Consider the following 23,198-nt stretch of genomic DNA (forward strand, 5'->3'; position numbering starts at 1 on the left):
TCCAATCAGTTTGTCACCCGGAATGGGGTTTTTCAACCTCAGTGCTCTTGATACCTTGGGCCATCAGATCATTCTTTTTTGTGGGGATTGTCCTGTGTACCGTACGATGTTTAGCAATATCACTGGTCTCTACACACCAGGTGCCTGTAGCACCATCACCCCATCGTGACAGCCAAAAAACCATCCCCAGACACCGTCTAATGTCCCCGGGGAAGAGAGGGGCAGAGCCGCCCCCAGCAGAGAGCCACTAGTCCAGAGTGAGGAATGGGAATGGGGCAGGAGGTGGATGGTATGCCAGGGTTCAAAGCAACAGGAGTTGACAGCTGGCAGTAAGGGAGAAAACTGCCAGACTCCAAACTCCCTGGCACGGCAGCACAACAATGGGGCCATTTAGTATCCAGGGCAAACGGTCCTATGTATCTCTCTACAGCACCTCTTTAGTAACAGCAGATAATACTGCATCAAGGAAAGAACAATCATATTGATCACACTGTTGACTAAGGTAGGGGAGACAGCTTTGCATTAAATATGTATTTAGAAAGCAGATTGGACCAGGCACCTGGGTGGCTCAGTGGGTGAGCGTCTGCCTTTGGCTCAGGGTCATGATCCCTGGTCCTGGGATCGAGTCCCACATCAGGCTCCCCACAGGGAATTTGCTTCTCCCTCTGCCTAAGTGTCTCTGTGACTCTCATGAATAAATAAATAAAATCTTTGGGGGAAAAAAAAAAGAAAGCGAATTTGGTACCAATGGACAGACCTCTTCATTATCTTGATTGTGTTGAGGGTTCTGTGGGTGTATCCAGATGTCAAAATGGATCAGTTTGTATGTTTTTTTTTTTTTTTTTAAGATTTTATTTATCTATTCATGAGAGACACCGAGAGAGAGGCAGAGACATAGGCAGAGGGAGAAGCAGGCTCCATGCAAGGAGCCCGATGTGGGACTCGATCCCAGGTCTCTAGGATCACGCCCTGGGCCGAAGATAGGCACCAAACCGCTGAGCCACCCAGGGATCCCCAGTTTGTATGTTTTAAATATGTGCAGTTTATAGTGTGTCAGTCATATCTTGATTAATCTGTTTTTAAAGTATCTTTAATTGTTGAAGTTTTCGTGGTTAGAAGGCATTATTTTGAAAGTTTACTAACATGCCTGTTTCCTGACTGTGCCAGATAAATTGGGGGCACTTAAGATCAGTGTAGTACTTAAGAAAACAGAAGAAAAGACATCATGGGCCTCAAGGCTGGCCTGAGAAAGGAGAGAAAGCCAGCGTGAAGCCAGTGAGAGCCCAGCCCCCAGCTCAGAGGAAGTGCTGGAGTGTTGGCCTCAGGTGATGCTATCAAACCAATGTGTCTGGAACCATATGATCAGGGGCTTGGGGAAATGAAATGACAAACAAACTGCTGGCTGCCAGGAAGGGAACAGATGATTCTGGACCTTATGGACTCCTCCACTAACTTTAATCGCTAAAACAAACATTGCTGAGGAGAAAGTCGGTTAATACCTGGAGGAGAGCAGGCACTATTGCTCAGAGGGGCGCGGTACCCCCCCACCCAGGAGCAGAGAGCCAGTATAGGAGCCATTGACACATCAAAGGCACCAGCGCTAGTGCCCAAAGGGGTGCACTTGGCAGGGTGGGGTGCTGGAGATGAACAGGAGGGAGAGCCATTGCAAACAGTGAGGGACTTTGAGAGCTTTTTTAGCTGATGGAGACCTCCAACCAAGGTTCTCAAGAAGCCATGAGTGAAGCGGGGGAGCAAGGAGAGGACTCCGGGTGAGGATAAGGTATTGGGACCATGAAAACCTGTGTTTGGAGGGTTATTGTGCACCAGGCATTTCATACATTTGTGCCTTAGACATTGTTTGAGCACCTGCTGAGGGCAGACTCTCCTCCAGTGCTCCAGTTGTGGTAAGGGAGGCAGACAACAGTAAGCCAGGTTGTAGGAGAAGTTCAGGTCATCGTTAGGTACTCTGGAACACAAATAATAAAGAGGGTAATGTGGTTATGTCAGGGGGACGTCTTCCTGAACCACATCTATGTGGGCATCCTAGCAAGTGACTTGGCAACAAGGGCTGCTTTGAGTTAATGCCTGAAAGTCACAGAGCGCTTGTTCACTGATGCCGTGACTATGCTAAGCGCTTTATGCTGGTTGTTTCATTGCTCAGAACACCCCTGAGGCAGGCTCTGTTATTATCTCCATCTTACAGATTAGGAAACTGAGGTCTAGACAGCTTGCTGGGAGTCATAGTTAAGAAGAGGGAGACCCACGATATGAACTTAGGGACCCGTAATGGAAAGCCGACATACTTAAACAAACCACGCAGCTTTCTGCTTCTAGAAGTGAACCATGGCTGAATCAGAAGCCAGGTTCCCTCAGGCATCATGGTGCAGGCTGCCCGGCTGTGATTCACTTTTGGCTCTTCCTTGGACAAGGCCTGCCTGCCTGTGTCCTCCCCGCCATACACACTGCTGATTCTCTAATGTGTGTCCGGCTGAACTGCTGAACTGCCCTTCCCCCACACAAACCTTGCAAGACGCCTCCCAGGTGTTCTGGTTATCCATCCAAACCCAGCTCTGAATGCCCCCCAGGCAAAATAGGTCACCTCCTGGGGCCCCAGTCCCCTCCTCCGTAAAATGGGGTAAAAATCTACCCAACTCATCAGGTGATGCCTGTAAAGTGCTCGGCACAGCACCTGGCCAGAATCGATGGCCTCTGTGATTAAGTGGCCTCCTCCTCCTCCTTTCTGAAGCAGGAATGCTCTCCTGATGCTTCTACATTGGCCTAAAACCAGGCTTTCGGGCATGAAATCTCTTGCCTCATTGCAGCTCTTCTTCTGGGGCCATCAGACTAATTTTTTTCCTAGACAGGAGCGCTAGTAGCCTCCTCACACTGCTGTCTGTGCTCAAAGCAGCCTTTGGTATGGCCTGGTCCCTGGGGTTCCTGCAAGGTGACTTGTACCCATTCTGCAAGCTATCTGTTCTTTTCACCTCTTATCTCTGAGTTCAGAGATCAGCAGACAGTCCTGTGAGACAGTGCTTCCTGACTCGTTCACATCATGACATGCAGAGTATGTGGGCAGCCCGCTGGGGCAAATGGACCAAGCAGATTGAGACTGGCAGGGCCTTGCTGGCACCTGCCATCCCACACCCTGACGCCTACTTGGGGGTTGGGGGCTATAGAAGCCGGTTCAGGCACATTAGAGGACAGTGCTCCCTGAGGGGCACCTGATGGTCTGGCCACATAGGGGACAGGTGGCTATACTATCTCCTAGCATTGGCCACAGCATTGTGCTTTCTGGGCTTTCTCGTCGGAGGGTCCTGCCAGGGCTGTTCTTCCTGACCTTCTTGTTGTTTAGAGAGAAGAAATACTTCCAGATAGTATTCTAGAAAGATAGTTCTCCTGGGGAGCAAGAAGGCTGTTTATCACCAACAGCATGCTTCTAATCTGAGCCACATACGTTCCCTTTATGGGAAGGAGACTCCTGCAGCCTCCCCAATGCTGATTGAGGTAAATTATTTGTGTTATATTAGGTATATATTCCTTTTCACTGTTCTTATGCAGCCATCAATCCAAAATGATTCAAAGGTCAAAACTGTACAGAAAAATACACAAGGGATCCTACATCTGCCCCTTCTGTACAGTTCCCCTCTACACCTGAATACCAATTTTTATTAGAGCTGATTTATCCTTCCAGTGTTTCTTTCTGGAAAAAAATATATATATACATACACATTTTTCTCTCTCTCCATGTATATTCTTTTTTTTTTTTTTTTTAATTTTTATTTATTTATGATAGAGAGAGAGAGAGAGAGGCAGAGACACAGGCAGAGGGAGAGGCAGGCTCCATGCACCGGGAGCCCGATGTGGGATTCGATCCTGGGTCTCCAGGATCGCGCCCTGGGCCAAAGGCAGGCGCCAAACCGCTGCGCCACCCAGGGATCCCTCTCCATGTATATTCTTATACGCCCCCTTCTTATCAAAAGGTAGCGTATAACAATTTTTTACTTAGCAATACATTCTGGAAAAATTCACATAACACACACAAACAAAACTACAAACTCAATACAATTCAAAATGAACATTAGTCTGAAGGGAAGGATGATGTTGTTTGGCTGAAACCAATCGCTGCTTGCGGGGACATGGGACCAATGAGAACAGAGCTCTTTTTGGGTTTTGAGATGTCTACGGATGCTGCCATGTGCTGCAGATGACTCAGTTCTCCCACTACTTTTCTCTATTTGAATTACTGCAATACTTCTGTTTACACAGTGGGTTGTTACATCATTTGGCCTTCACTTGGCTTCAACGCATCATTTACGCATTAAATCCGCCTCTGTTCTTTTCTTGTTAGCCAGCAGCAATTAAAAAGGACTGCTTGATGCCAACACAATCATAAACACAAATGCAAACTCCGGCAGTGAAATCCTGTGTCAACAGTAGATTGTAAGGTGGTCAGGCCAATGGTAATGGTGATGAAAATACTACAATGGCCAACACTCACTGAGTACTTGGTATGAGTACTGCTATGCTCAATGCTTTACATGCATGGTTGTATGTAATCCTCCAAACCACTCTATAAAGCAAGAACTACCCATTTTACAGATGAGAACATTTAGTCTTGGAAGGATTAAATAACTTGCTCTGGGTCAAATACATGTACAGGAAATGGTGAACCCATGTCACTGACCCCAATGACCACTAAGGGCTGATGGCCGGTGCAGGAAACTTACTAAGCTCTTTGCCATCAGATCCTGGTCATAACTGCTCGCCTAGGCCAGGCCCTGTTGTGCTAGCCTAGGCAGGATATATGGGGCTAGAGCAGAGGGCAAAAGGAGAATGTGAGGGTTGCAGTCCCCAGTGGGACCTGGACTCCCAGGGGATCCTCTCCTCCAAGTCCTGGGTGGAAAAAGTGTGCCAAGCCTGTATTGTGACCCTGCCTTCTCTCTCTCCGTATTGGAGTGAAGAAACACAAGCCAAAAATACCAGTTAGAAGAAAACGATCTATGTCTGTGACTGTAACAATGACACGTTGTCAGGTCCTGGTGGAGGGCTGAGTTCTAAATGTTCCTGTGGAGTCCCTGGCCAGCTCTGCTGGGCCAGGGCGGGACAGTGCAGACTCTGTGGTCATCACCTCCCGATGGCCTCCTATTTACCCCAACTCCTGCCCTGTCTCACTTTACCTTTTACCCCCTCTCCTGCCACTGCCTGTTTGTTCTTTCCCTGTCCTGGGCCTGCCCTTGCTTCTCGTAGCTCCAGCTCCAGGAGAGAAGGTGGTCAGTTTGGCCTGGAGCCAGAAGCCTCCACCTAAGGGACCAGGTCATGGGGCATGTCTGAGCTACACAGGCTTCTGGGCAATAGGCATCGATAGTTTGATGAGGAAGAGGATGACTTAGTGGAGTCCTTCTCAGTGGCTGCCCCAGGGTGGGTGGGGGTTTGGCCTCCAAAGGATCAGGATACTCAGTGTTGACTTACTAGAAGGTTCATATAACAAATGCCTGGGTCCTCACCACAACTGGGTATTCCAGCTGTCTGCCAAATACTCTTTCCTGGTGGAGGTCCTGAGAGGTGCTCCCAGGCCCAAGGCAGCCAGGAAGAGTACCCATCCATGCTCACCTATGCTCCCTTCCTCAGATCCAGGCCTGAGGATACTGGCACCCTGCCCCAGCCCCCACTGGGCCCAAGGAAGCCCAGCCCTCTCTGTTAAGCCACTTACCAAATTATGTAGTAATTTGGTTTCCATTTTCCTACATCAATACAATCGCTTGTAAAACTAAGTTATCTTGTCTCTTTGGCTCCACATGACATGCCAGGCACTGTTTGAGTTCCAGAAATGCTGGTGCCATTGAGCAGTTCCCAGTGTGGTCTTCACTTGGCTCTCCATGATTGGATCTGGATATTCATCTGGGTTGGAGCTTCTACTAGAATCCAACCTTTTGCTATTTAAAAAAACTTGGCTTCTTGCATTACCAAAGCCATACACAAGCAAGCACCATTTACTGTAGCCCTGGGCCTTCCTGACCCCATCTCATCTCCCATAGGTCTCCACCTGGCTCATTTGGCTACAGTGCACTGGCCTCCCTGCTATTTCTCAGTCCCTCCAATAGCCCTCTTACCTCAGGGCCTTTGCACTGGCCATTCTACCTGGACTTCTCTTGCACAACACCCACATGCCCTAGCCTGGCCATCTCTCTCAGGACTTTGCTCAAATGTCACCTTCACTGTCTACAGTATGTTAAAATGCAAATGTAGAGGGATGCCTGGGTGGCTCAGTGATTAAGCATCTGCCTTTGGCTCAGGGTGTAATGCTGGGGTCCTGGGGTCGAGTCCCGCATCGAGCTCCCCGTGGGGAGCCTGCTTCTCCCTCTGCCTGTGTTTCTGCCTCTGTGTCTCTCATGAATAAATAAAGAAATCTTTTTTAAAAAAATATTTTATTTATTTATTCATGAGAGACACAGAGAGGGGCGGGGGGCAGAGACACAGGCAGAGGGAGAAGCAGGCCCCATGCTTAGCCCGATGTGGGACTCGATCCCGGGACTCCAGGATCATGCCCTGGGCTGAAGGCAGGCGCTAAACCGCTGAGCCACCCAGGGATCCCTAAATAAAGAAATCTTAAAAAATAAAATAAGATGCAAATGTAACACTCCCATCCTCCTTTTCTTGCTTCATCTTTTCTCCATAGCACTTTTCAACATTGGACAGGTTCTGTCTTCTTTTTACCTGTTTGCTTGTTGCCTTTCCCCTCCCCTACTGGATTGTCAGCTCTATGAAGGCAGGATTTTTATCTGTTTTGTTCACTGCTTGTCCCCAGTGGCTACAACAGTGCTGTCACATAGTAGGTACTCCATTAATATTTGTTGAATGAATAGTTTCACTGTAGAAAACTTGAATCTATATAAAGACACGAATTAAAAAATAAAAGGTGCCTAGAATTTCCAATTCTTCCAACTGAGCTCCTCATCTTTGGAGGCATTAAAGTGGAAACTGAGTATCCATTTGGTGAGGAGCTGTGGGAGGGATGTATGCACTGGCTGGCAGTGAGATTCCTAATTTCAGGAAAGTTTTGGGATCCTGCAAAATGTCCTCTACCACTAGAAGGCATTCTCTGCAATCTAGAGCTACTGACCAGCACAGGACTTTCTCCTTGGTCCTCAGCAGTGGGTGGGGAGCCCTATGACCCAGAAGGCCTGGGGAGCAGGGTGGAGCGGAATCACCTATCAGAGCCAAACAAGACTGTCCTGGGAGGAAATGCAACCGAGACCTGCAAATAGTGACAAAGGTGAGATGAAGCCGATCCAGATACTCACTGGCCCGACTCATTTGAGGAATGTCGGGCCATCCCCACATCACCAGACGTGTCCCAACTATCAGCCACAATGTATGGAGTTCCATCATTAAATTTCTGCTTTTTAAAAATGCACTCATTGGGGGGCACCTGGGTGGTTCAGTGGTCGAGCATCTGCCTTCGACTCAGGTCATGATCCCGGGGTCATGGGATTGTCGAGTCCTGCATTGGGCTCCCGCAGCAAGCCTGCTTCTCCCTCTGCCTGCCTCTGCCTCTCTCTGTGTCTCTCACGAATAAATAAAATGTTTTTTTTTTTTTTTTTTTACGAATAAATAAAATGTTAAAAATTTAAATAAAACGCACTCGTTGGGAGGGTCACACATTCTGCTGTGTCACCCACGTAAATCAGGTACGAAGTGGCATGTCAGGCCCGAATGCGTCATGAGGCAGTGTGAGGTTTGGTCATGGGGATATTTAGAAGCAGGGGCACTGCCAGGAAAGTAGGCAGCCTGAGGGCCCTGTTTTCCATGACAGCAGTCCCCAGAATGGAAGAGCTAACAGAGAGCAGTATGATTTCACAGATAAACCCCAGCGCAGGTACTGGAGCCAGTTATCTGGGACAGGAAGTGGCTATGGCAGGAACCAATGCAAAATCCCCTCTCAACAGGGAGTTTGTCTTCACAGAAATGGGGTTAATGGGGCACATCACCTGTGGGGAGCATTTGGGGAACTCCTTGAGGGTTCACTTGGGACAAGACACTTGGAGGATGCCAGGTATGGCAAACACACAGCACACGTACCACCACTTCGTTACCCTTGCCCATGGCAGACTTTGCTAATCCATCACCACACAGCTGTAGAATCCTTCTCTCTACCGTGTTCCAGACAGCTGCTGCTGATCCGTCAGCACTCGCACACAAGGCGAAACGTAAAGGCTGTCTATCACTGCTGGAAGCCTGCCCTTGAGGAGGAAGGTTGGAGGGCAAAAGGAACGTCTTCACCATGCCTGCCCTTTGAGAGTCATGGGGTTAGGATTCCTCAGATGAGGAAACCAAGGCTTAGGGAGTGAGACATGGCCAAGTTTAGGCTGGACGTTAGCAGGAAGAGGTGGAGCTCTGGTCTTCCCACTCCTCCCCTGGAAGCTGTCACCTGTAATTGCACAGTTGGTCCCAGAGACAGAGTGCACGTGTATGTCCTCACGCCCATCCGTGTGCCCGGCGGAAATAAGCCATTCTAGCCCTCCGTGTCAACAAGTGCAGAATGGGAAATCCCAGGGTACTTGGGTTGACCTTATAAAATGTGGACTTTCTGGGCTCCATGAGTCAGCAGGGCTGCAGTGGGCAGATGTTGGGGAGGCCCCGTGCCCGGAACATGGCTGCTGTCTTTAATTTCCTCATCCATTAAATGGGGGATAATGATACCTCCCTGCTGGGATGTCACAAGAAAGGGATGAACTAATTCTATAAAGTGCATGGCACAATGCCCTGCACACAGCAGGTGCGGAGGGAAGGCAGCTGGGATCACCTGAGGACCTTTCCAGCTGCGAGAGCCCAGCCCGTGACCCACAGGTAGGTGTGGGAAACAGGCCACCTCACACTGGCTCTGCAGTCGCCAGAGCTAATGCACCTCGGCCAAGCCTGGAGGTAAGAAAATTGATTCCTCCTGGACCTGGGGAAGGCCAAGAGGGATGATGGGGCCCTGTCTGCAGAGCGACCCAGAAGTCTCCAAACAGCTGCCCCTGCTGCCCACGTTCCGTGGTGGGAGCTACGGACAGGCAGAGCTACGGATCGGGAGCTTCCTTCCGTGGCGGGGACTCCCCCTGGGGCTGGGTGGCTGGGGCCTGGACAGGTAGATCAGTGAATCTCCTGCTTGGAAGCCAGTGCTGGCAAGCAGAGGATGTCACTCTGCCAACCTCTGGCTTCCCAAAAGCCCATCCCCGGGGACCTCAGCTCCTGTGTGCCCACCCACATCACCCAGGTGACACTGGGAATAGGGACTTTGGTGCCCCTGGGTGGAAGAAGGAAAGGAAGAGCAAACTTTGCCTTGTCTATAGAGGTTTTTTTTTTTTAATATTTTATTTATTTATTCATGAGAGACACAGAGAGAGGCAGAGACACAGGCAGAAGGAGAAGCAGGCTCCATGCAGGGAGCCCAATGTGGGACTCGATCCCAGTCTCCAGGATCAGGCCTGGGCAGAAGGCAGCGCCAAACCACTGAGCCACCCGGGCTTCCCTGTCTATAGAGTTTTAAAACAAAAATATGGCCCATACTGTAATTTTATTATTTTATTTTATTTTATTTTATTTATTCATGAGAGACAGAGAGAGAGAGAGTGAGGCAGAGACACAGGCAAAGGGAGAAGCAGGCTGCATACAGGGAGCCTGACATGGGACTTGATCCCGGGTCATCAGGATCAGGCCCTGGGCTGAAGGCAGTGCTAAACCGCTGAGCCACCAGGGCTGCCCCACATACTGTAATTTTAAAAGGAAAAAAGGGGCCTTGTTATAAAATAGTACGTATAAATGAAGTTTACCTATAGGCACTGAAACACAACCACCCAGCAGGCTGAGAGCAGCTGTCCAAGATGGGCCTGAGGCTGGATTTTTCATTTCTTCCTTGGGCCTGTCAAATGTTTTGACTGTGAATACGATCTGCTTTTATCCTCAGAATAGCAACAACGAAACCCACTACCTTTAAGCTGTGTCCATGAAGCCTCCCGTTTAGGCCCCACTGTGAGCAGAGGGCAGACTTCCTGAAACTGCCCTGCCCCTGGTCGGTGTCCCTCCCCGGGAATGGGAATGGTGAGATCTGGTTCTCTGTCCCACGGGCTGGGGTTGGGGGGGTAACCTCCTCCCTCTTGCTCAGAGATCGGATTCAGTCCTCTCATCCCCCAGTCCTGATGGTGGCAGAGGTCCTGCCCACCCCTGAGCGGGCCCACTGGTGGAGTTCTGGTTTTGGCCCACACCAACCGGGGGGCTGACTCCCTGCCTGCCGGGAACTAGGCCAGGCGGAAGGACATGGTAACAGGCAACAGTGACGTTTCTCCCACTTCCTTTTACCTGCTCATTGCGTTAGCTGCTGAGTCAGGGTCCCTTTGAGGACTGACCAAAGGATGTGGCATGACACAGCAGGATGTGGCGATGCTTTGGGCGGCCCCCCCGAGGCCTCAGCAAGTAGTTCCAAGGAACATGAGAGCAAGAGCAGAGACACTGTGTCCCCCTCTATAGAACCACCTCCTGGTCCTATAGCTGGTTCTCTGCAGCGTCTCCTCTTGGACCTTGGCCACAGGCCTGCTCCCCAGATCCTCACATTTGTGTGTGCACTTCCACTAAATGCCCAATCACTGTGACAACCTGAAATGTCCCTGCCCCCAACGGTTTCCAAACACTCCGTAGAGTTGCAGTGCTGGCCCTTGGTTGAGCACCTCTGAGCTAACTCCCCATTCCTCATCCTCACTGATGATGGGCCGCTCACATGGCCCCACTCTGGGCAGTGAGATTTAGGAGAGGTCTTCAGGATGAAGAGATTTTTCTGAGAGAAGGGACAAAGATCCTCTGTCCGAGCTCCCAAACCAATACCAACAACCACACACATCTGGGCTTTTCCAGATGAGAAAAACAGAGCCACTGTTCTCCCATAGGTTCTGAGGGTTGGGTCCTCAGTTACCTGAAGGATGAATGCATTCCTAACTTCTACACGTGGGGAAACAGAGGCACAGAGAGACCGAGTTGTTCACCTGAGGTCCCCTTCCTGGTAAGGACTGGGGGCAGAATTTGCACCCAGATGCTCTGGGTCCAGAGGCCCCACATGTAACCCCGGAGCTGGGCAGACTCTGCTTGCCCCTGGAACTTTCAGCCTTGTTTTATGGGCAGGGTGTCTGAGTATCCTTTTCTTCCCTGGAGGGGAGGGTTCATTCCTTCCATTGGATTCTCAAAGGGCCCACAGTTGACTGAGGTCCCTCCTCCCTTTCTTTTGGTCCCACTCAATTTACAGATAATAAAAGGTGAAGCCCCAGGAAGGACTTACCACATTGATGACCAAGCTGAGATAATCAGTGGGCCTCCCCTGCAAATCATCCCCCCCCTCCAAAAGTAGCTTCTGTGGGGGGCCTCCCTGCCTCTTGTTTTGTTCAGAGGCCTAAGAGGCTCCTAATCAACACCTGCTGTGACTCTGCCCCGACTCATTCCAGTTCTAAATATGAATATTTTCCTCTGTCTACTGTCTACAAATGGCCACAGAAATGTCTCCAGTCCCACATGGCCTGAGACCTTGCTGCATGCCCACAGGAGGTGGAGGCCATCTCCTGTCTCCGTGAAATGGAGCAGCCCTTGGTGGCTGCCTCGATGAAGAAGCTGTGGCAAGGGCTTCTGCGCTGTGCTTCCACAGAGATGTCGTCATAGAGATAAAGTTGGACCTCTCTCTCTCCTAGTCACTCCTGACCTTTGAACCCATGGCCATGGTGCAAGGAAGTCCTTGGCAGGCCCCGCAAGGAGGCTCTGGCCAAGGCCAAGCCAAGATTTCTGCTGATTGAACACCCCACGGGAGTGAAGGGCCTTCGGGATTCCAGCTTCTGCTCTCAAGTCTTCCAGCTGAGGCCCCAGGTGTGTGTGTGGCAGGGGCAGGGGGTGGGGAGCAGGCACAGCTGTCCCCTCTGCTGGGCCCAAGTCCAAATTCTTGGCCCACAGACTCTGTGAGGTCAGTAACTGTTGTTACTCTCGTGAAGGGGAGACCCCCTACGAGCTCGGGCTCAGGAGTCGGGAGCCATGGGGAGCCATGGGGGCTGCCGGATGCTTTGGAGTCAGGGAGCACAGTGACCACGATGCTGGCCAGGAGAGGACAGAGACCTTCCTGCTATCTCATTCCCCTCACCACCCGCCATGTCTGAGGCTGGCGTCCACATTTGGTAAAGGCAGTTTTTTGTGTTTTTTTTGTTTGTTTGTTTCATTTTTTTGCCAGTCTGATGGGGGAGACAGCATATCTTGCTGTTGTTTTAATTTGCATTTCTCTGGTACCAGCAAAGGACAGACTCTTTTCTTATACGGTCATTGACCTCACGGGTTTCATTTTTCTGTGAGGTGTGTTTGCTCACAGTTTACACTGAATTTTCTGTTGGGTTGGTTGTCTGTCTTTTTGATTTGCAAAGGTCTTTTACATATTCTGGAAACTAATCTTCTGCTGGTTGTATGCATTGCAAATACCTCCTCCCAGGTTGTGGCCGTATCTTGTCATCTCGGTTATGGTATATTTTGCTGCAGATTTTGAATGTAAATGTTATCAGACACATTTAATATTTTCCTTTATGGCTGATACTTTTTGTACCTTGGATATTTTCTTATCAAGAGGCACCTCAGGAGTTTCCCAGTTGCTGGCTGGATCCTATATCTTGGCTCCAGCGCTGGACACAGAGCTGGGTTCGGTTTCTGAAATTTTATCGAGCTGTACACGTAGGACACACACTTCTCTTTAATACATGCTGTAATTAGCAAAAAAATTATTTAAAAGAGAAATCATTCCTTACCCGGAGGTCATAAAAATATTCTCCTAGATTTTCTCCTAAGTGTATTAAACACTTGTTATTCACAGGTAAGCCTTGAATCCACCTGGAGCTGTGTGTGTGATGTTAGGTGGGGATCTAATTTTACTTTTTCCATATGGATTACCACTTGTCCCGGCACCATCTATAAGAGTCTCTTCCCCGCCGGTTGGTGATGCCTGTCACGTAGCAAGTTCACATTTACACACAATTGTGCCTCTGAGCCCTTCTTCTGTTCACCTCATCTCTTCATAGCCTGATGCTAAAGCTGGGGCGCTTTGTTTCTTTAAAAAGCTTTAATATGGGGATCCCTGGGTGGCGCAGCGGTTTGGCGCCTGCCTTTGGCCCAGGGCGCGATCCTGGAGTCCCGGGATGGAGTCCCACTTCGGGCTCCCTGCATGGAGCTTGCTTCTCCCTCTGCCTGTGTCTCTGCCTCTCTCTCTGTGTCTCTCATGAATAAATAAATAGAATCTTTAAAAAAAAAAAAAAAAGGCTTTAATATCTGGTAGGATCCCAGGGCTCCTGGGTGGCTTAGCAGTTGAGCATCTGCCCTCAGCTCAGGTAGTGATCCTGGTGTCCTGGGATCGAGTTCTGCATTGGGCTCCCCTCAGCGAGCCTGCTTCTCTCTCTGCCTCTGTGTGTGTCTCTCATGAATAAACAAATAAAATAAAAAAAAAAAATCTGGTAGGATCCAGTGGAGGACGTGAAGGCAGGACATGGTATAGTCAGAAAGATGCCCCACAACCACATCACCCCGATGAGTGGAGAATGGATTTTAGAGGCCAAGGCCTTGGGGTCAGGAGTCCCGGTGGTTCTGCTGCGTGTCCAAGCAAGAGGGGAGCAGCGTGGCCGTGGGTGGTGGCCGGGGAGTGGCCCGAGGTTGGATGTGTAGCAGGGGTAAGGTGCACAGGATTTGCTTTGGAAAAATCAGGATGGAAGAAGGCTCCTTGGCTTTTGGCCAGAGGATGGTGGTGCCATTTACTGAGCTGGGGAAGCCTGGGGTGAAGCTGACAGATTGGCCTTTGAGTGTCCTGATGAATAACTGTGTGAATGAAGGTGGGAATGGAGGGGGTGGGGGTGAAGGAATGGGTGGCACCATCCCACCTCCTGCAAAGGGAGGATTAAGGGTACCTGTGTCATGTGCTACTCCAGGAATAACTGTCATTGTGTGGGGGAGAGAGGGATCTTCCCTGCCTGTGTGGTGGTGCCTCTCCTGCAAATTCTGGCTCAGAGCTGGGCCTCCCAGACTTTTGGTCCCAGGACACTGGTTCTTGGAAGGCTTCCAGTCCAACCGGAGGCCCGAGGAGGCATGGGGAAGGACAGAAGCAGGTCCTGTAGGCTGTGGGCCTGACTCTGTCCCTCCCTCCCTCCTTGGTTACAGATATGACTGAGGTGCACCTCCACGGTATTTTGGGAGCCTGTGCTGTTTGCTGGGATGAAGCAAGGAGTCCTTGGCTTCACCTGGGCGTGAAGGAAGCACCGTGGTAGAGAAGCTGCCAGCCTCAGAGGGCCTGCTTGTGGGTGAGGGCTAGGCCTGGGCGTTTTCAACTGTTTACAGCCTGCTGCTGGCTCATCATCCCCAGCTGTTATGAAAACACCTTTAGTTCATAAAACATGGAAATTGCATCTGAGCACCCAAGCTGAGTCATTTCTCTGAACAAGCCTTCGGCTGGGGCAACATTTTTGGCCAGGCCTGGGGTGGGGCTCTGTGAGTCTGTTTTGCCTGTGGGCAGCCCCAGGTGGCCTGGCAGGTCCACTCAATCCCCAGGGCCTGGGCTTCATTCACTGAATCGAGGCCCACCTGAGGCCCCCTCTTTGTTTTGCCACCAGGGTGGCTGATGAGAAGGGAGGGACCCCCCTGGCCCCCAGGTCCCCAGATAAGGCAGGGGGTATGCAGAGCAGCAAGGCCTGGCACAGAGGAGAGGGATAGGGGGGACCTCAGCTGGTGGGGAAGAAGGCCAGGCTCAGCCTGGGAGCCCTTGGCCTGAGGTGCTGTCGTCCCAGAGGTGACCTTCAGATGGGGGCCCAGCATGGCTTTTGGACGGGAAGGAGGAAGGAGGGCAGTATAGAAGCCGGACTCTGCTAAGCACCTTCATGCCAAGCCCTTGGCTGGCTCGTTCTTCGGCCTCACGCCCGGTCCAAGAACCTTGGCCCCTTGCCGGCTGTGGGACCTTGGGCCGGTGACTTCACCTCCTGAGTGTTCTATCCTCATCTGCCTTATCTTCCTCATCCAGCCTCAGAGCAGTTGTGATAGTCAAGTGAGATGGTACAAAGGCAAGTCAATAAGTGAGACCTTGTGTTTTTTTATAAATAAACAGTAACACGGCTCACATTTATGGAGTACAGACTGTACCAGGTTCCACACTGCATGTTTTTCTCGCAAAAACTCACAGAAACCTCCCAACAACTTTAAGGCAAGTTCTTTTTAGTCCTGTTTTATAGATGAAGAGATTGAGGGGTGCCTGGCTGGCTCAGTCAGTTGGGTGTCTGCCTTTGGCTCGGGTCATGATCTTGGGATAGAGCTCCTGCATTGGGCTTCCCTGCTCAGCGGGGAGCCTGCTTCTCTCTGTCCCTATCCTCACTCGTGCTTGTTCTCTCTCTCTCTCAGATAAATAAAAAATATTTTAAGAAAAGAAGTTGTGGGACGCCTGGGTGGCTCAGTGGTTTAGCGCCTGCCTTCAGCCCAGGGTGTGATCCTGGAGTCCCGGGATCAAGTCCCATATCAGGCTCCCTGCATGGAGCCTGCTTCTCCCTCTGCCTGTGTCTCTGCCTCTCACTGTGTGTCTCTCATGAATAAATAAATAAAATCTTAAAAAAGAAAATAAAGAAGCTGAGGTGCAGAGACATCAAGTCACTTGTGGGAAGCCACAGGAGCTCTAACATTGGAGCCAACACTCTGACACAGGCAATAATAATTTATGTGACATTATATAAACCTGGGCAGGTTGGATTACCTTGGTCTTTTTTTTTTTAAGATTTTATTTATTTATTCATGAGAGACACACACAGAGAGGCAGAGACATAGGCAGAGGGAGAAGCAGGCTCCATGCAGGGAGCCCGATGTGGGACTCGATCCTGGGACTCCAGGATCACACCCTGAAACGAAGGCAGATGCTCAACCACTGAGTCACCCAGGCATCCCACCTTGGTCTTTCTCAATGTGAATTCTCCAGAACCCTCATCTTCTTCTCTTCATTTTGAAAAGCTGTTTCATCAGGGCACCTGGGTGGCTCAGTCGGTTAGGTGTCTGCCTTTGGCTTGGGTCATGATCCTGGGGTCCTGGGATGGAGCCCCAAGTGGGACACCCTGCTTAGCAAGGTGTCTGCTTCTCCCTCTGCTTCTGCCCCTCGCCTTCAGTGATATTTTTTCTCTCAAGAAAATAAAATCTTTTTAAAAAAATTAGAGGGCAGCCCCAGTGGCACAGCAGTTTAGAGCTGCCTGCAGCCCACGGCGTGATCCTGGAGACCCTGGATAGAGTCCCACGTCAGGCTCTCTGCATGGAGCCTGCTTCTCCCTCTGCCCGTGTCTCTGCCTCTCTCTCTCTCTCTCTCTCTCTCTCTCTCTCTCTGTGTCTCTATGAATAAACAAATAAAATCTATAAAAAAAAAAGATAAAAAATAAAATAATTAGAAGTTGCAGGACATCTGGGTGGCTCAGGGCATGATCCTGGAGTCCTGGGATTAAGTCTCACATTGAGCTCCCTGCAGGGAGCCTGCTTCTCCCTCTGCCTGTCTCTGCCTCTGTCTCTCATGAATAAATAAATCTTTAAAAAAATTAAAAGTTGCTTCACCATCAGATAAGCATGGAAAACACTGGAACATTGCATTCTCCTTCTGAGGCATTCATTGGGAACTTTGAAATAGTAAAGGGTCTCAGAGGTGCCATAATTAAAAGGGAAAAAGCAGACGACCTGTTCATGCCCAACCCAGTATTTCTGAGCTTGTTTGCTCTCAGAGCCTTGTTTCTGAGGAGCCCTTATTAAGATTAAGCTTGAAACCTTCACATTTCCACAGCCTGCATGCAAGTCTTTGCCTGCTCTTATGGGGGCACCCCACAGACCGCCCTGGTTCCAGGGCCCCACGTTACTCCTTTGTTCTATCATTCATTCATCTATTTGACACACCTTGACTTCTCACTGGCATGATGAGAGGTAAAGAGGCAATTTGGATCTTAAGAATCTTGCAAGACTGACAGGGGAGACAGGATAGTGCAATCAGAAGTTTGAGGGACTGGGGGAGCCCAGCAGATGGCACCTACCTGCTCTGGGAGCCAGGGTGGGGGGCCTCCTTGACAGGATGTGGGTGGGCTCAGTTGCCAGGTGAAGGACTTTGGGTGAGCAGGGTTGCAGGAAAACACTTGTACATCTGTGGAAGAGCAATGCATTATCTAGATTCTAGGGACACCTCTTGGAATTTTGATTCCATCCTATGAAGGCTCTTTTACAACTATTTTACAATTCTGCAAATTATAGATAAATAATGCAAAACTACTCTTATCTATAGACCTGTGGACTCTGAATTGTCCCGTAGAATACCCACTGACCTCCTCCTCCCTGGCTTTGCTTTCATTTGCATATTCCTGATCAATACGTGCACCTGCTCTTCAGAGTCTCTTGTGAACTGGTAATAAAATGCACCTGGTTCCCTCACTGATTTAGGAGTTTAATAAACGTTAACACATGTTCATTTTTATATATGTATGACAGGATTCTACCTCTTTTTATTTTTTAATTAATTATTTATTTAAAGATTTTACTTATTCACAAGAGAACAGAGAGAGGCAGAGACACAGGCCGAGGGAGAAGCAGGCTCCATGTCAGGAGCCTGACAGGGGACTCGATCCTGGGTCTCCAGGATTACGCCCTGAGCTGAAGGCAGGCGCTAAACCGCTGAGCCACCCAGGGATCCCCTAATTTTATTTGTTTAAAAAGATTGTTTATTTATTCATGAGAGACACATAGAGACATAGGTGGGAGGAGAAGCAGGCTCCCCAAGGAGAGCCTGATGCTGGACTCGATTTCCGGACCCAGGATTACGCCCTGAGCTGAAGGCAGGCACTCAACCACTAAGCTACCCAGGCATCCCTCTACTTCTTTTTATTTTATTTTATTTTATTTTATTTTATTTTATTTTATTTTATTTTATTTTATTTTATTTTATTTTTTTATTTTATTTTATTTATTTTATATTATTTTATTTTATTTTTTTATTTTATTTTTTTATTTTATTTTTTCCTTTTTAAATTTTCTTTTTATTTATTTATTTTTTCCTCTACTTCTTTTTATTTTTTATTTTATTTTTTATTTTATTTTTTTAAATTTTTTATTTATGATAGTCACAGAGAGAGAGAGAGAGAGAGAGAGAGAGAGAGAGAGGCAGAGACACAGGCAGAGACACAGGCAGAGGGAGAAGCAGGCTCCATGCACCGGGAGCCCGACATGGGATTCGATCCCGGGTCTCCAGGATCACGCCCTGGGCCAAAGGCAGGCGCTAAACCGCTGCGCCACCCAGGGATCCCCCTCTACTTCTTTTTAAAAGGAAGTGGGGACACTTCCCTGCGGGGAGCCTACTTCTCCCTCTGCCTGTGTCTCCACATCTCTCTGTGTCTGTCATAAATAAATGAAATCTTTAAAAATAATAATAAATAAAAGGATGATAGTAAGAGGCTCCCTGGGCAGAGAGACACGTGTGCAAAGATCTGTAGGCTTGCTCTCAGCACCAGTCATTGAGTAACAGGTACCCTGACCAGGATCCTTATCAGAGCAGACCATTGGGAACTGCCGAAATGGGCTAATTTCATGAAGGGTGGAGGCAGCTGGGGCAAAATGAAAACATCTGGTGATTACTTGTCAGGTGTTGATGTGCATATGCCACGGGGGATGGCATGATTCGGTGTCAACTTGATTGGTGTGTTTACAGGGGAGATACGTGCATTTCCGCCATGGAATCTATCACATCTTCTGGCGCTGCAACTGAAATGGGAGCTCCTGCCTGGCAGGGAGCCCGGAAGGAACCCCTCTGCTCCCCAAGCTCTGCTTCCTTGTTGGATTTGCATGACCACCTGCCCAGACCAGCTCTGTACCTTCTGCAGTTAGGCTGGAGCCCAGCACCACCCTCTGGCCCAAAACAAAAACAAACACAAACACAAACAACACAACCAACCAACCAGCCAAACAAAGCTCCCGGCAAAAGGAATGCCTGTTGGGGTTCCTGGGCAGTCTTTCTGGGGAATCCACTCTTGGGAGCTGGCTGGCTCTGGAGGGAATGATGGCTCAGTCCCTGGTGAGTGGCCCTCCTTAAAACCACAGTTTCCTAGCGTGAGGCCATTTCTCACCTGTGGGGCCTTGCAGAGCCCTCGGAGGATTTCTCCTACACACATCCACGTGCAAAGGCATGTAGGCCAAGGGCAGTCCTTACAACCGTGCTTGGCTTAGCAAAAGGCTGAAAGAAAACTGCATGCCCAATAGTGGGGGATCAGCAATCCTGGGCAACCATTCAGTGGGGTCCCAGAGCTCTTGAAAAGAATGAGTGGGGGCAGCCCAGGTGGCTCAGCGGTTTAGCGCTGCCTTCAGCCCAGGGCCTGATCCTGGAGACCCGGGATCAAGTCCCACGTCGGGCTCCCTGCATGGAGCCTGCTTCTCCCTCTGCCTGTGTCTCTGCCTCTCTCTCTCTGTGTGTGTCTCTTGTGAATAAATAAATAAAATCTTATTAAAAAAATAAAAAAACAATTACAGAAAGAATGAGGGGGACATGTGGGTGGCTCAATGGTTGAGCGTCTGACTTCAGCTCAGGTCATGATCCCAGGATCGAGTCCCACATCGGGCTCCCTGCAAGGAGCCTGCTTCCCCTTCTGCCTGTGTCTCTACCTCTCTGTGTGTCTCTCATGAATACATAAATAAAAATCTTAAAAAAAAAAAAAAGAGTTTCCCTGGAGTGTTCTCACATGTGAAGACAGGCAGCTCCTGTGCCCCCATACAGGCTCTCAGCCCACCCCCCACCTAAGCCAGGTACCCAGTGTCCTTCAGAGCGCCCCCTCCAGCCACACTCAGTGCCCCTGCTTGGTGTGGCTCTGGTTCTGGCCTGGCACTGAGGTGGGGCTGGAGGAGTGAAGTGGAAGATGGAAGACTCTGGAGCCAGGTGGACTTACCAATCCCAGCTGCGTGGCCATGAGTGACCCACTCACCATCCATAGAATGGGGACAATTTACCAACCTCACAGGTGAGATGAGCATCTGGCCCACAAAGCAGGTGTTCAGTGAAGGTGACCATGACTTGAGTTTTGCCTAGTGGGAACTATGGGGGTGCAGACCAGGGGCAGGGCCTGGCTCAGCGAGGTGCCCTGAGTCGTCCACTGTCAGGAAAACACCCCGGCTGTCACATGCTCTGTGTGAGGGTTACGGGAGTTGAGCTGTGGCTCCCCAGGACGCCCCCACAGCAGACGACATGTCTCTGAGAGGAAGAGTTCATGCCACAATTTCTGAGGGAGGAGGAGGCACATCAGGTGACATGGCGGTTGACAGCCACAGCCCTCACCCTTGCCTGCCCTGAGGTTCACCCGGTGCTGCTAGTGGTGGGGGTGACCTCACTGCACCCACTGGCTCTGCGGCTTGCCCTGGAGATGCATTCACTGGCTCCGTGGATAGACTGCCTGACCTGGGGGAGCTCTAGGGGAGCTGCTGGGCTCTTGGGGCCCAGGGGGTGTCTGGGCTGGAAGTGGAGGGAAGGGGGCAAGAATGGAGTCCCCACTGGGCCTGGCAGCTGAGGACCCCGCCCTGCCCAGAATCCTCCATGCATGTGACCCCGCGGCCCCCACAGACCTTCAGTTGCCTCCATGAAACTTAGAATTCTTTCCAGTTAACTTATTACTTTCCTTCCCTTGACTTGGTGATTCATCCTTTCACTTACTGTTCCTCCTTTATACTCACTGTCATCTTTCAACAAACCTTAAAAATGCACCTATGTTCTTTATTCTTTTAAGGACCCCACAAGGGAGACTTTACCATGTCCCTATTTCTCAGATGAGGAAACAGCCAGTGAGGACCCTGCTGGGAAGAGGTCAAGGCCCAGACTCACCCTTGTACCTTCCTACTTACAGTTCACAGGGCCTCAAAGGTCAGTGGGTGGCAGGAATGAGCAGAGCCATGCTGGCCCGTGGGGAGCTCCCAGCTGGTGGGAGGGGCCTGACCTGTGGGGTTGGGAGTACATCAGGGGAGGCTTCCAGAGAAGACCTGGGATCCCAGGTGAGGGAAGGAGGAGGTAAGGGATTCTGGTGGTGAAAAAAGCATGTGCAAAGGCCTGGTGGTGCAGGAAGGAGGTACTTAAGCCAGTGGAGCTAGAGTGAGTGTACAAATGGTAAAGGGCAGGAGTCAGGGTTCTGCTCGGGAGGTGAGGGTTCGGAGATGAGGGTGGTGGAGTCAGATGGGGCTCAGCGACCCCCACGGCTGGCAGGAGGGGAGCCTTGGCCGACAGGACTGTCCCATACCCCATACCCTTGTCAAGGCTGGGCTGGGTCCCCAGCTGGCTGGGTCTACTGCCAGCCAGCAGAGGCATCTGTCTCTCAGGCTTAGATCCCAGGGCAGGGACAGGAACCCCTGGCAAGGGGAGGCTTGGGAGACAAGCTCAAGTGTTCCTCCAAGCAAGAGAGGCTGAATTTCTTGGGGAGTGACTCCCCTCTTCAGCTCTTCCCAGAAATCAGCTGCCTGGGTTGGGACCTGCAGAGACTCTGGGTCTTCACACTGTCTTCCTGAAAACCTTATTTATACTAACATGTCAATGACTTAAATGAAATGGGCAGCCTGGGTGGCTTAGCAGTTTAGCGCCGCCTTCGGCCCAGGGTGTGATCCTAGAGACCCAGGATTGAGTCCCAACGCCTGCTTCTCCCTCTGCCTGTGTCTCTGCTGCTGCCCACCTCCTCCCCCGCCGTCTCTCATGAATAAATAAATAAAATCTTAAAAAAATATATAGCAGTACTCAACTCTGGCTGTCTGGAAGAATCATCTGAGGTGCGGGCGCTATTATAAAAATAACGCTCATTCTCAAAACAAGCAATACAGGAAAGTACAAAGAAGGAAGTAGGGCCCCCCACCCCCTCATTAAAAGGCCAGCTTCCAAAAAAATAATTAAGTAAAAAAATAAATAAATAAATAAATAAAAGGCCAATTTCCTCAGGGCAGGGTCTTGATCCACTCTGTTCTCTGCTGTCCTCTCAGGCACTCAGAAGTTCCTGGCATGGAGCAGATGCTTAATACGCACTATCCAGTGCTCACACTTGGCAGATGTCATCTATACACAGAGAACCTGGGAGAGGTTAAGAAGTGTAGATAAAAAAAAAAAGTGTAGATAGACAGAAAGGTACATAGCTCCAAGTAATTTTAAAAGATGGAATCGTAGCACATCTGCTAGATTTAAAACTAAAAGTAATTTGACTTGAGTTTAATAGGGGGAAGAAAAAAAAACACCTAGAAAATTGCTGAATTTTATTTTATTTTATTTTTATTTTTTATTTTTTTTAATTTTTATTTATTTATGATAGTCAGAGAGAGAGAGAGGCGCAGAGACACAGGCAGAGGGAGAAGCAGGCTCCATGCACCGGGAGCCCGACGTGGGATTCGATCCCGGATCTCCAGGATCGCGCCCTGGGCCAAAGGCAGGCGCCAAACCGCTGCGCCACCCAGGGATCCCAAATTGCTGAATTTTAGATAAGTTTTTACTTTCCACAGAGGTATTAGTTCATTAAAAAAAAAAAAAGAGGGATCCCTGGGTGGCGCAGTGGTTTGGCGCCTGCCTTTGGCCCAGGGCATGATCCTGAAGACCCGGGATCGAATCCCACATCGGGCTCCCGGTGCATGGAGCCTGCTTCTCCCTCTGCCTGTGTCTCTGCCTCTCTCTGTCTCTGTGACTATCGTAAATAAATAAATAAATAAATAAATAAATGGTATTAGTTCATAATGAATTTTCTCTCATGTTAAGAAACAAGATTACAAAATTCATCAACAGGGGATCCCTGGGTGGCTCAGCGGTTTGGCGCCTGCCTTTGGCCCAGAGCGTGATCCTGGAGTCCCGGGATCGAGTCCCACGTCGGGCTCCCAGCATGGAGCCTGCTTCTGCCTCCTCCTGTGTCTCTGCCTCTCTCTCTCTCTCTCTGAGTCTATCATGAATAAATAAATATATCTTAAAAAAAATTCATCAACAGATTGGAGTCTTGGGGAAAAACAAGAAATGCTTCACCTTGGCAGGCTTCATCATCTTCCCTCCATTCCTGATTTTGAATCTAATGTTTTCCCTTTGTCTAGGTTTCTAACACTTAGATTCTGCTCTGCAACCATGATTCTCCTAGTAGGTCATCTTTTTTTTTTTTTTTAATATTTTATTTCCTTATTCATGAGAG

At 49.7% G+C, this 23,198-nt stretch overlaps 1 long non-coding RNA gene across 1 annotated transcript; it reads left to right on the forward strand.

Moving 5' to 3' along the window:
- The first annotated feature begins 8,624 nt into the window (after positions 1 to 8,624).
- LOC140610302 (uncharacterized) lies at positions 8,625 to 14,443 on the forward strand. Its single transcript, XR_012012017.1, has 3 exons — positions 8,625 to 8,847; positions 11,709 to 11,880; positions 14,194 to 14,443. It is a non-coding gene; the product is annotated as an uncharacterized lncRNA (long non-coding RNA).
- The last annotated feature ends 8,755 nt before the right edge of the window (positions 14,444 to 23,198 follow it).

This window comes from Canis lupus, chromosome 2, assembly GCF_048164855.1.
Source record: "Canis lupus baileyi chromosome 2, mCanLup2.hap1, whole genome shotgun sequence".
NCBI classification, from domain to species: Eukaryota; Metazoa; Chordata; class Mammalia; order Carnivora; family Canidae; genus Canis; species Canis lupus.